Raw genomic sequence first — 12,272 nt, forward strand, 5'->3', positions numbered from 1 at the left:
AAGTTTACAAATGTATATCTTTTTAGCAGATTTTTGTTTGGGGGGTTGAAGAATAATCCCAGTTTTCTATTTCTGCTGTCTCTCTTAGTGTGTGGGATTATTTCCGAGGGGAACCAGTGAATCCCACATTGTGGGTATCTGGGAATTGGAAAGCCCACAAACCCATTCCTGTGCTAGCTGACGCTCTGTCTGTGATGGAGAGAGAGAAAGAGAAAGAAACAGATTTCACAATGTATACTATAAGTGTAATTACATTAGCAGAATGCAAGTCTATTAGAGAGACAGTGAGACAAAGAGAGACAGAGAGAAAGAGAGACAGGGAGTGAGAGAAGGGTAGAGAGACAGAAAAGAGAGAACGATTGAGAGAGGAGATTTCAGATTACAAATCACATATGAGCAACCAGCCAATCACAGAGCAGCATTTCCAACAATTCCTATACCTCTTAACTCATGTATAAATGAAATCCTGTGCAGACAGTTATCAGTATTTAAAAAATCTTCAGTTACCAACGATGTTTCAAGACACTTAAATGCAAGTTTCAGACGGTACATTTGTGGTAGTTTTGTTACATTTAACCAGCATGAAAACACTACACATATTGACTATTTTACAGTGGATCCTGGACCAAAACATATTTAGAGGGAGAAAGGGGGTTGATTATTAAATGTAATGATAATAAAACTTGTTCTCACTGTAAAGATATGTGTGTGTCTAATCCTGATGTGTGTGATTTATAATAAGTGAATAGGTCACGTGAAGGGTATAATTAGAGATGTACAGCGAAGCTGAAAGGCTGTGGCTGCACAAATGGCGTGAAATGACAGTTTATGCAGCCAGAACCATTTAGCTTCTCTGTACATCTCTCATAGAATAAGAGACATCCTTCACATGACCTATTAACTTGTATTATAATTTAAACTGCACACACTTGTGTACAATTAGAGAAATTGTACACACACACACACACACACACACACAATGTCTCCTCAGTCGACTGACAGCTCCCCTGACACACCAGTAGAGTGTAATGGACAGTGTTTATTACACTACAGCAATGGCAGCATCACATGGTCTCTAAAGGGGGACAGGGAGCACTGCCCAGTGCAGCTGTGTCTAACTGTTGGTCTGCCAACAGTCAACAGTCCCCGGAGACACTAATCATGGTATAGGAGGTGTACTCAGTCCTGTAGAACAATAAAACACTACACTAAACTACACTGAAGATAAAGACAAGGAAGGAGGGGGAGAAATTGGAAGGAAGGAATAGGAGTAGACAGAAAGGGAAAGAGAGAGAGAGAGAGTGGGTAGCTTCACGTGCTGTACAATATTGCACAGTTGTCCCTGGCAACCATCTCTCTCTCTCCCTTTCTTTCTCTTTTTCTGACTTTCTCCAAACTAAAGCAAAAATCAACAGTGTCCAAATTTAGCACTGGAAAAAACAAACAAACAATACAACAAAGAGACAGAATAATATATATAATTGTTACATTCTTATTACATTATTTGTCATTTAGCTGATGCTCTTATCCAGGGCAACTTACATTTGTACCCATTTATACAGCTGGGCATTTTACTGGAGCAATCTAAGTGAAGTACCTTGCTCAAGGGTATAACAGCACTGCCCACCTAGGATTTGAACCCACAACCATACAGTTATGACTCCAGAGCCCTGACCACTACTCCACAGTACTGCCTTATTATTAGAAGAGGAAGAAGAAGATGAAGGAGAACAAGGAGACATAGAAGGCCATGCCAGGCAGAGCTCTCTCTCCACTCTCCTCTCCTCCGTCACCTTCATCTGCTCTGTATAGCGCTGTACGCCCCCCCCTCCTGAAATATTCATGCTCTCCATCTGTGATGCTCACTGGCTCCTGCCTATGAGGTAAGACTGGAAGAGAGGAATTTTGTGTGTGTGTGTGTGTGTGTGTGTGTGTGTGATTGTTAGAGTGTGTGTGTGCGTGTGTGTGTGTTTGAGTGTGCGTGTGAGTATGTAGTAATGAAGTGCAGTGTACTGTAGTATTGTAGTATAGTGCATGCTAGTATAGTTCAGTACAGTGGAGTAAACTGTAGGATAGAACAGTCAGTAATGTAGTGTAATGTACTTATAGTGCAGTATAATGTTGTATAGTGTAGTGTTGTACAGAGTACTTCAGTGCAGTATAGTATAGTGTAGTTCAGTATTGTATAATATAGTATTGCATAGTGTAATACAGTAAATTGTTGTGTAGTATATTACAACATTCAACCACACTCCTCCTCCTTCTCCCTCTCTCACCTCTCTCTACCCCTACTGCCCCCCTTCTCCATCTCCATTATTGTCTTTTACTGCCTCCTTTTCTCTCTCTCTCCCTCTTTCTCAGTTCAAATTCAAATTCAAATTCAAAGGTGCTTTATTGGCATGACCAATCACAATATTGCCAAAGCAGATACAAATGTACTATCAAACAAGACAAACATAACATGATAAGATACAATGCAATGAATATCATACACACTACAATAAAATAAAGTAAAATATAAACCATATTGTTAAATGTAATGATAATAAAAGTCTACCTCTACCGTCTACTTCCCCTTCTCTCCACCCTGTTCCTCTCTCTCTGTATCTCCCTCAGTCTCTCTCTCACGCTCCCTCTCAGCCACTCTTGCCATCTCTCTCTCTCCCCCATTCTCTCTCTTTCCTTCTCCCTCCAGTCTCTCAGCCCCAGTGCAGTTGTCTGTTGCTGTGTTTATTAAACTGTTTTAATTTGTCATTCCACCCCCCTCCCATATATCCCCCTGGTCTCCCTCTGTCTGTGCTGCACTGCCTGAGGCCATCAGGAGCAACAAGAGACAAAACACTATGTAATATCTCTCTCTCTCTCTCTCTCTCTCTCTCATTCTGTTGCCAAATTCCCTAGTCCGAAGTCCCCTCTGCCTCCTTATCCTCTCCATCTCTGACTGACTGACACACTGACTGACTGACACACTGAGAGAGTACTGCAGGAGAGAGAGGGAGGGAGAGCCCATTGACATGTGGGGATGACTAATGGTCTGCAGAGATAGCAAGAGAGAGCAGGGGGGTAAAAGGAGGAGAGGTGAGTAGGTTGAAGAGATTGAGAGAGTGAAGAGTGAGGGTGGGGAAGACAGAGAAGGGAGGGGGATAAAAGAGAGGATAGAGGGATAAAGGGAGGGGGGAGAGACAGAGAGAGCTGGACATGCTAATGAAATGTAGTGGCAGTCTTTATCAGAAAGAGTTGGAGTGAGGGTATCTACCAACACAACACAGCACAACACAATAACACAATATAACAACATTCACAAAGCTAGGAGTACAGCAGCAGAATAAAGAATAGCCAGTACAGTACAGCATAGTGCAGTATATTATAGCACAGTACAGAATAGCAAAGTATAGTACTGTACAGTATTATACAGTACTATAAACGTATAGTACAGCATAGAACAGTACTGTACATAATAGTGTAGTATTATACAGTACTATAAAAGTATAGTACAGCATAGTACAATACTGTACATAATAGTGTAGTATTATACAGTACTATATAGTATGGAAGAACTGTATAGTATACTGTAGTATATTGTAGTATTATACAGTACAGTTTAGTATAGCCTAGAATACTATAATATAGTACAGTACAGAATAGTGCAGTATAATAGAAATAATCAAATAGTATGGCACAGTATAGTAGAACTTATTGTAATGTAGTATAGCACTGTGTAATATAGTGTAGTACAGAAGTGTTGTACAGAATACAGAACAGAATAGTATAATGTAGTATGGTGTAGTATGGAATAGTATAGTAGATAGTACACTACAGTACAGTATAGTTCTGTATAAATATACAACAACAGGCATAAGAAAGTGCAGATGAATATTAATCCTCTCTCTTTCTCCTCCCTATTATTTTATATATATCTGAGCTGAGGTGCTGGGTTGCAGAATGCCCTGTCACACAATGCAACACAATAGAGTACAGAGCAGTACAAGCCCTTAAGCAGATTTCTTTATCTAAGGCTTTTTTGGCTAAATGCTTTAACACACAAACACCAGCGCACACACACAAACAATCGCAGAGAGGCACAGAGAGACACTGGATCTCTCTGTCTTCACTTCCCTCCCACTCTCCCTCCTCCTCACTATGTCCCTCTCTCTCTATCACTCCCTCCCTCTCTCTCTCTTTCTGCCAGTGTCCCTCCTTCCCTCCCTCTCTCTCTCTCTCTCTCTCTCTCTCTCCATTCCCTGGCACTGAAGTCCCCAGTCACACTCTGCACTCACTTCCCAGTTGGCACAGACTCTGTATTGCCAATCCAATACCCCAGCGCACTCCTTACAGTGTCAATAACACATCGCACACACCCCTGCCAGGATGAAGCCAAAGCAAAACAGTGCTGGCCTGTCATTTGTCATATTTATATTATTGTTGTTGCTTTAAAAAATATATTATTTGATTTTTGGTTGTCCAAAGCAGGGTCAACAGGTGGTTTGCTTCAGCTGAACAGACCGTAAGTCACACCCTCTTCATCTGAAAATGAGTCTGCCAGTCTATCCTGCTAAATTCCCCATATGACACTGTTGATAGTGTCAAAGTGGAGTCCTACTGGGGATCAACAGGGCTTCACTAGAGCTGTAGTGTAGTGCAGTGTAGCATACGGCAGTTTAGTGTAGTGTAGTAAAGTGTAGTGTTTTATTGTTCAACAGGCCTTCACCGTGCTGTACTATACTGGGCCCTGAATGCAGTAAACCACGGTCTAACTGCTGTAGTGTAATAAACACTGACCATTACACTCTACTGGTGTGTGGGGGGGAGCTGTCAGTCAACTGAGGAGACACTGATTCAGCCCCAGAGACTGTCCAGAGTCCAGCTGACTGAACTGTGATTAAAAGTGTTTATGTCTGTGAGTGCAAACTTTACACTGAGACTCAGAGAGAGAGAGCAAGAGAAAGACAGGCATAAAGGAAAGGGGTTAAAGGAAGAGTCTTGATGGAAGAGAGACAGAGGGAGAGAGGGACAAAGAGAGAGATATAGAGTGTGTGAGTGAGAGGCGGGGTGGTGGCAGGGAGTGTGAGGGACAGGGAAGTGGACGAAGGGAGGGGCAGCACACAAACCAGCAAGTAAGAAAGAGGAAGAGAGGGACAGAGGCAAGGAAGGAGAACGGGGTGGGGGGGTCAGTGAGGGAGGGAACAGACAAAGGGGAGGATGAGTTCTTTAAGTCTGTCTGGTTATACCTCCTCTACTGTAGCCATGCTCCCTAATCCGGCAGGAATAAGCTGCTTAAGCATTATAGGCTCATTAGCAGTAATGAGTGGAGCTGTGGGGCATTGTGGGAGCGGCAGCCCTCGGGGGGTGGGGGGGGGGGCATACAGCACCACGGATAAGCGCATTAATCCCCCTGTAACTGGATTTACACCTTCTCCTCCTCCTTCCCCTCTCTCTTGCTTTCTCTCTGCTCCATATTCTCCTTCAGCCTGTTTGATCTCTGTTCCCTATCTCTTTCTCATTCTGTCCAGTCTTCTGCACATTTTCTTTCTATCTCCTCTCCATACTGCTCCTTCTTCAGATTCTCCTTGTCCTCCTACTTCTCTCTGCTTCTTGTTCTGCTCCATTCAACTCATATCTCTTCTCCATATTCATCTTCTTCTTGTCCTCCACATTCTCAGATTTTTCCATTCTCCTTCTTCTTCTTCCTGTTCTTCTCCCTCCTCCTCCTCCTCTTCCTTCTCATTCTGCATCTTCTCCTCCCTACTTTACTTCTTCTTCTTCTTCTTCTATCTCTTCTCCTATATATATATATATATATATATATATATATATATATATATATATATATATTGATAAAGAGGTAAAGTACAGCACAGCAGGGTCTCTAGCCCTGGTCCTGGAGAGCTAGAGTTCAATAGGCTTTTACTGTCTTCACTCAGTGGCTAAAGATGCAGTTAATCTGGGCTAATTATGTATATTACTGGTTTATTCTTCCACAGAGAGAGTGCTGTGACACACCAACAGGGCGTAATTGACAGAGCCTTCTCTCCAGTAAGGTTTTGATTAAACAAGCGAAAGTACAGTGCTGCTTGCATGCTGTACTCTGTGTTGCTGGGCTCTGTTTTCCTGTGTGTTGTTGTCTTCTGTGTTGCTGTGTGTTTATGTACAGTTACAATGTTTTCAAAAATAGACATGTTAATAGATTATATTTATCAATTAACTAAATGCAAAGTGAGTGAACAGAAGAAAAATCTAAATCAAATCCATATTTGGTGTGACCACTCTTTGCCAAAACAGCATTAATTCTTCTAGGTACACTTGCACAAAGTCAGGGCTTTTGTAGGCATATAGTCAGGTGTATGAATAAACAATTATACCAGACAAGTGCTAATGATCATCAATTCAATATGTAGGTTGAAACACAATCATTAACTGAAACAGAAACAGCTGTGTAAGAGGAATAAAACTGGGTGAGGAATAGCCAAACTCAGCTAACAAGGGGAAGTGGGGGCTGGGGGCAGGGGGCAGGGGGCAGGGGGCAGGGGGCAGAGGTCAGATGTCAGATGTCAGATGTCAGATGTCAGATGTCAGATGTCAGATGTCAAGTCACTCAAACTAAAATGCACACGGCCAATCCAGACGCCGACTGCTGGGTTAATGTTTGTCCAGTGTCAAAGGCAGACTGTAAACTGGGTATAACTCACTCCTGTAATGGAGACAATCTTGGGCTAACATTGAGCCATTAACAGAGGCACACAGACTTTAAACTTTACTTTCTCCCTCCATCTCTGCCTCTCTTTCTCTCCATCGACTCCTTCTCTCTCCCTCTCTCTCTCCTTTGAGTGTAGTGCAGTATAGCATAGTATGCAGCAATACAGTGCACTACAGTATAGTGTAGTGTGGCATAGTGTGGTATAGTTAGGCACACAAAGGCAGTGAAGTATGGTATTGTACTGCACAGGAAAACATAAACATGCAATAGAACACACCCGGGATTACCTGGAACAGTTGGAAAACAGAGAGGTTTAGTGTCTCTAATATCTCAGGGGCTACTTTAACAACAACAGCAACCGCAACACAAACACCCAGCCTGCCCTCCTCCTCTCTCCCTCTCAGTTCTGCTATTACTCTCTATCAGTTTTAGTTTAGAGTTTTTTGCGTGGGAATCCTCTCGGGGTATTTTTTTCCAAGTTCTTTTTCCTTTTTTTTTTCTTGGCTGTTTTACCTCTGGCCGAATCCTCAGAACATAAAAGGCCCTTGAAAATTGTTCCATTAGAAGAAGAAGAAAAAATAATATTAATATATAAAATATATATATAAAATCAAAACAAGCTTGACATTCTTATAAAAAGATGACGGGTCGATTCCTGAAGAGACTATGGGAATTTGGTCGAGTCAGCTTCTGTTAGCAGTAGTGTAACTGATGCTGACACAAGTGTGACTATAGTGTAGAGTGAGAGGGAGAGAGTTGTAGAGAGAGAATGACAGAGAGAGTCTAATCCACCATTACTAAATTCCCTTAAGGCTCAGTGTAGAACACTACAATATAGAATAACAGTGTAGTACAGTACAGTGAATTACAACACAGTACAGTACAGTGCAGTGCAGTGTGGGGACTTGCAACACAGTACAGGGCCTTACAGTACAGTAATATTGCAGTGTCAGCAGTACAGTTTAATCCATCCAGTCCAGTACTTAAGATAAGATCAGTACAGAAATGCAGTATTAGCAATAGTAGTTCAACCAGATCAGTCAATTAGTGTGATAGCCCCAGTATTAATTTAATCAACTCAGTCACTTAGTGTGGTATTCCCAGTACTAGTTAAATCAGTCCTGTCCAGTAGTGTGGTATTCCCATTACTAGTTTAATCAGTCCAGTCCAGGAGTGTAGTATTCACAGTACTCGTTAAATCAGTCCAGTGCTGTAATGTAGTATTTACAGTACTAGTTTAATCAGTCCAGTCCAGTAGTGTAGTATTCACAGTACTAGTTTAATCAGTCCAGTGCAGTAGTGTAGTATTTACAGTACTAGTTTAATCAGGCCAGTCCAGTAGTGTAGTATTCACAGAACTTAATCAGTCCGGTCCAAAGACTCATTCATGCATTCAATAACCAGCAGAAAAATAACTAAATAAATTACTAATTGTAATAGTAGTGACAGTCATAGTCATAGTCATAGCAATAGTATAAGCAATAGCAATAGCAATAGAAATAACAATAATAACAGCAACAGCAACAGTAAAAGCAATAGTAACAGTAACAGTAATACATAACTAAGTGACGGCTACTACTACTGCTACTAATAATAGTAATATTGTTGATAAGATTAATAATAATAGTAATATGGATAATAAGAAGGGCAAAACCAAAAACCCACTCCTCTCCCTCTGTTGCCACAGCAGCGTCTCGTTAGTCGCTCTAAGTTTCGTGCACCTCCCTGTGTCACCTGCCCCCTGCTGATTAATCGCGATAATTAAGCTTGTTAAGGGCCTCCCTGTAGGAGGGATAATGGTCTGTCGTTTGGCACAAGGGGATAGAGAGAGAGAGATGTGGGGAAAGCAGGGAGGGATAGAGAAAGACAGAGGGAGGTGGGAGATGTAGAGAGAGGAGGAAACGTGAACACAGCAGGAAGCAGTATGTTAATGAATATATGTGATTTGGTGGATGTATTAGTGGTCATAGTTTTTTTTGCGTTTGCTGGTGTCACTGTGGGGAGGGAGAACCAGTAGAGGCCAGAGATTGATCTTCTCCAAATCACTATAAGTTTGTTTTTCTGTCTTGCCTCACATACTTCCCTCTCTCATTCACTTTCACTGCTCTGGGGTCTGTGGAGTTTGCGGCTCACCTCAATCTGTGGTGGCATGTTCACGAGGAGAACATATTCACTCCAATACACACACAAGCATGCACTCACAGACAAACACTCATACACACCAACATATAGACTTACTCTCTCTCTCTCTCTCACACACACACACACACACACACACACACACACACACACACACAGACTCCCTCTCACACACATAAACTCACATACATACAAACTCACTGTCACGCACACAGGCATATGCACTTTCACACACACACTACATATAGACTCAACAGCTGTGACTACATTGGCATTACTCCACACAAGGCACTGAGGACAGAGGGGGGGACCAGCTGGAGCTGAATTACACACAACGGCCCTCGGAGCCCCAGCGACTCTAACGCTTGGCAAGGGGAGTCTGAAAACCTCCCCTAGAGACACAGACAGTATCGAAAGCTCACACCATGGCTGGCTGCCCAGACCCTGTTACACACTCACTGCACTACACAGCCATAACAGCCGACAATGGCAGTTCCCAGCCCGGACACGTATTTTTATCAAATAGCAAAAAGTGCGCTCTTTATCTTTTAAATTTTTCTCACACAGAAATATAGATTAGACTATAATGCATACATAATCCACACAGGTTTATTTTATGGGGAGGTTCATTTCTCCCATATAGTTTCCACTATTAAAGTAAATATATGGTTCGCAGACTGCAATAGATTTCACTGACATCTATGCTGCCTTATTCCTACTGATGTATTGTTAGCACTTCCTTCATTTTAATGCAGCTTCTCTCATGCCTATCCATCCTTTTAGCACAAAGCTGGCAATTAACTGTACTGTACTGGGATGTATGCTAATTGTACTTTGTACTGATTGTATTATTGCACTTTCATAATGCTTTAACATGTATCTGGTGTAAACTGTATGTCGCTCTGGATAAGAGCATCTGCTAGTAAATAAATAATAACAATATGTTTTAAATAAGAGGTGGACTCACGATTTGGGCTTGAGTCACATTTTAATTTTGACTTGGACTAAAGAGTCGGACTTGACTCGTTACCCGGTGACTCAAATTAAGAATGTGGAAAATATAGGTTTGTTTAATGTGACCATATCTGGGGATTTTTATCATAAGAATTTATGAGATTTAATCCAAACTATTTCTAACATTTACATATGCTACAAAATGTATTAATCTTCAGTCTCAGTCAATTAGGCTGTATTGAAGTGGATTGTGTTTACTGGCACTGTAACTTTAAAGGCTTCAAATATTTACTACAGAAAATGCTATTGTAAAAAAAAGTGCAATATGGCGAGAGTGTTCTGATGTTCAGATGGTTTAATTTTTAGATTATGCTGTCATTATTACCTCCTTAAAATTGTGCAGTTCAGTTTAAAAACAAATGTGTATCTGAAGGGAAACATTTTGCAAAATGTGTAACAAATTGTTTTCTTAAAAACTTCAGACATCAAAAGTCAATCACCATATATATATACACTCACCTAAAGGATTATTAGGAACACCTGTTCAATTTCTCATTAATGCAATTATCTAACCAACCAATCACATGGCAGTTGCTTCATCGCATTTAGGGGTGTGGTCCTGGTCAAGACAATCTCCTGAACTCCAAACTGAATGTCTGAATGGGAAAGAAAGGTGATTTAAGCAATTTTGAGCGTGGCATGGTTGTTGGTGCCAGACGGGCCGGTCTGAGTATTTCACAATCTGCTCAGTTACTGGGATTTTCACGCACAACCATTTCTAGGGTTTACAAAGAATGGTGTGAAAAGGGAAAAACATCCAGTATGCGGCAGTCCTGTGGGCGAAAATGCCTTGTTGATGCTAGAGGTCAGAGGAGAATGGGCCGACTGATTCAAGCTGATAGAAGAGCAACTTTGACTGAAATAACCACTTGTTACAACCGAGGTATGCAGCAAAGCATTTGTGAAGCCACAACACGTACAACCTTGAGGCGGATGGGCTACAACAGCAGAAGACCCCACCGGGTACCACTCATCTCCACTACAAATAGGAAAAAGAGGCTACAATTTGCACAAGCTCACCAAAATTGGACAGTTGAAGACTGGAAAAATGTTGCCTGGTCTGATGAGTCTCGATTTCTGTTGAGACATTCAGATGGTAGAGTCAGAATTTGGCGTAAACAGAATGAGAACATGGATCCATCATGCCTTGTTACCACTGTGCAGGCTGGTGGTGGTGGTGTAATGGTGTGGGGGATGTTTTCTTGGCACACTTTAGGCCCCTTAGTGCCAATTGGGCATCGTTTAAATGCCACGGCCTACCTGAGCATTGTTTCTGACCATGTCCATCCCTTTATGACCACCATGTACCCATCCTCTGATGGCTACTTCCAGCAGGATAATGCACCATGTCACAAAGGTCGAATCATTTCAAATTGGTTTCTTGAACATGACAATGAGTTCACTGTACTAAACTGGCCCCCACAGTCACCAGATCTCAACCCAATAGAGCATCTTTGGGATGTGGTGGAACGGGAGCTTCGTGCCCTGGATGTGCATCCCACAAATCTCCATCAACTGCAAGATGCTATCCTATCAATATGGGCCAACATTTCTAAAGAATGCTTTCAGCACCTTGTTGAATCAATGCCACGTAGAATTAAGGCAGTTCTGAAGGCGAAAGGGGGTCAAACACAGTATTAGTATGGTGTTCCTAATAATCATTTAGGTGAGTGTATATATATATATATATATATATATATATGTGTGTGTGTGTGTAGACCTATCAACATTTTAGTAGTAGTCTATATCGATATATGAATATGAATAGCAGCAGTTATTTTTGCAGATTTACTATTATATTGCATATATTATGTACTTGTTAGCAACAATGGAGGTAGTGTTCAATGTTCATGAAATTGAACTTAAAAAAATGCATGTGGCTAGAGACAAAGACATTCTATCTTTACTTTTAACTGTCGGTTTAATCTAATCTGAATGGTTCTACACTTGACTTCATACCTAATTTTACTTACATTTGTAATGTGATATAAGGATTGCTGCTTTGTGTAATATTAACATCTAACATATCCTATATTAATGACCCTAAAGGCCAGCTAAATGAATGTATGATAATAATAATAACACATGAACCAGTAAATCTGTACAAATTATTTCCACTAGTAATATTAATAATATGGTTTTCTACAATCACAATCATTAATAATAATAAAAGCAATGATAACAGAGAAAAATTAACTACTAAGTACCCTAGAGCTTCTTAAATAAGTTTGAAAGAGTTGAATTGCTTTATCACTTCTCTGTGACCTTTAACCTGCTGCTGTGTTTCATAATTATTTTAAAGTGTGCTGCAAACTGCCATTCACATATTCTGCTCATGGAAGTGCTACAGTGGCACTCATATCTTATCAGATGCACCAATATCACAGCATGATGTCTCATTTGACTATGCTCTGAAGAAGACCAC

Source organism: Amia ocellicauda, chromosome 6 (assembly GCF_036373705.1).
Source record: "Amia ocellicauda isolate fAmiCal2 chromosome 6, fAmiCal2.hap1, whole genome shotgun sequence".
In the NCBI taxonomy this organism is placed as follows: Eukaryota; Metazoa; Chordata; class Actinopteri; order Amiiformes; family Amiidae; genus Amia; species Amia ocellicauda.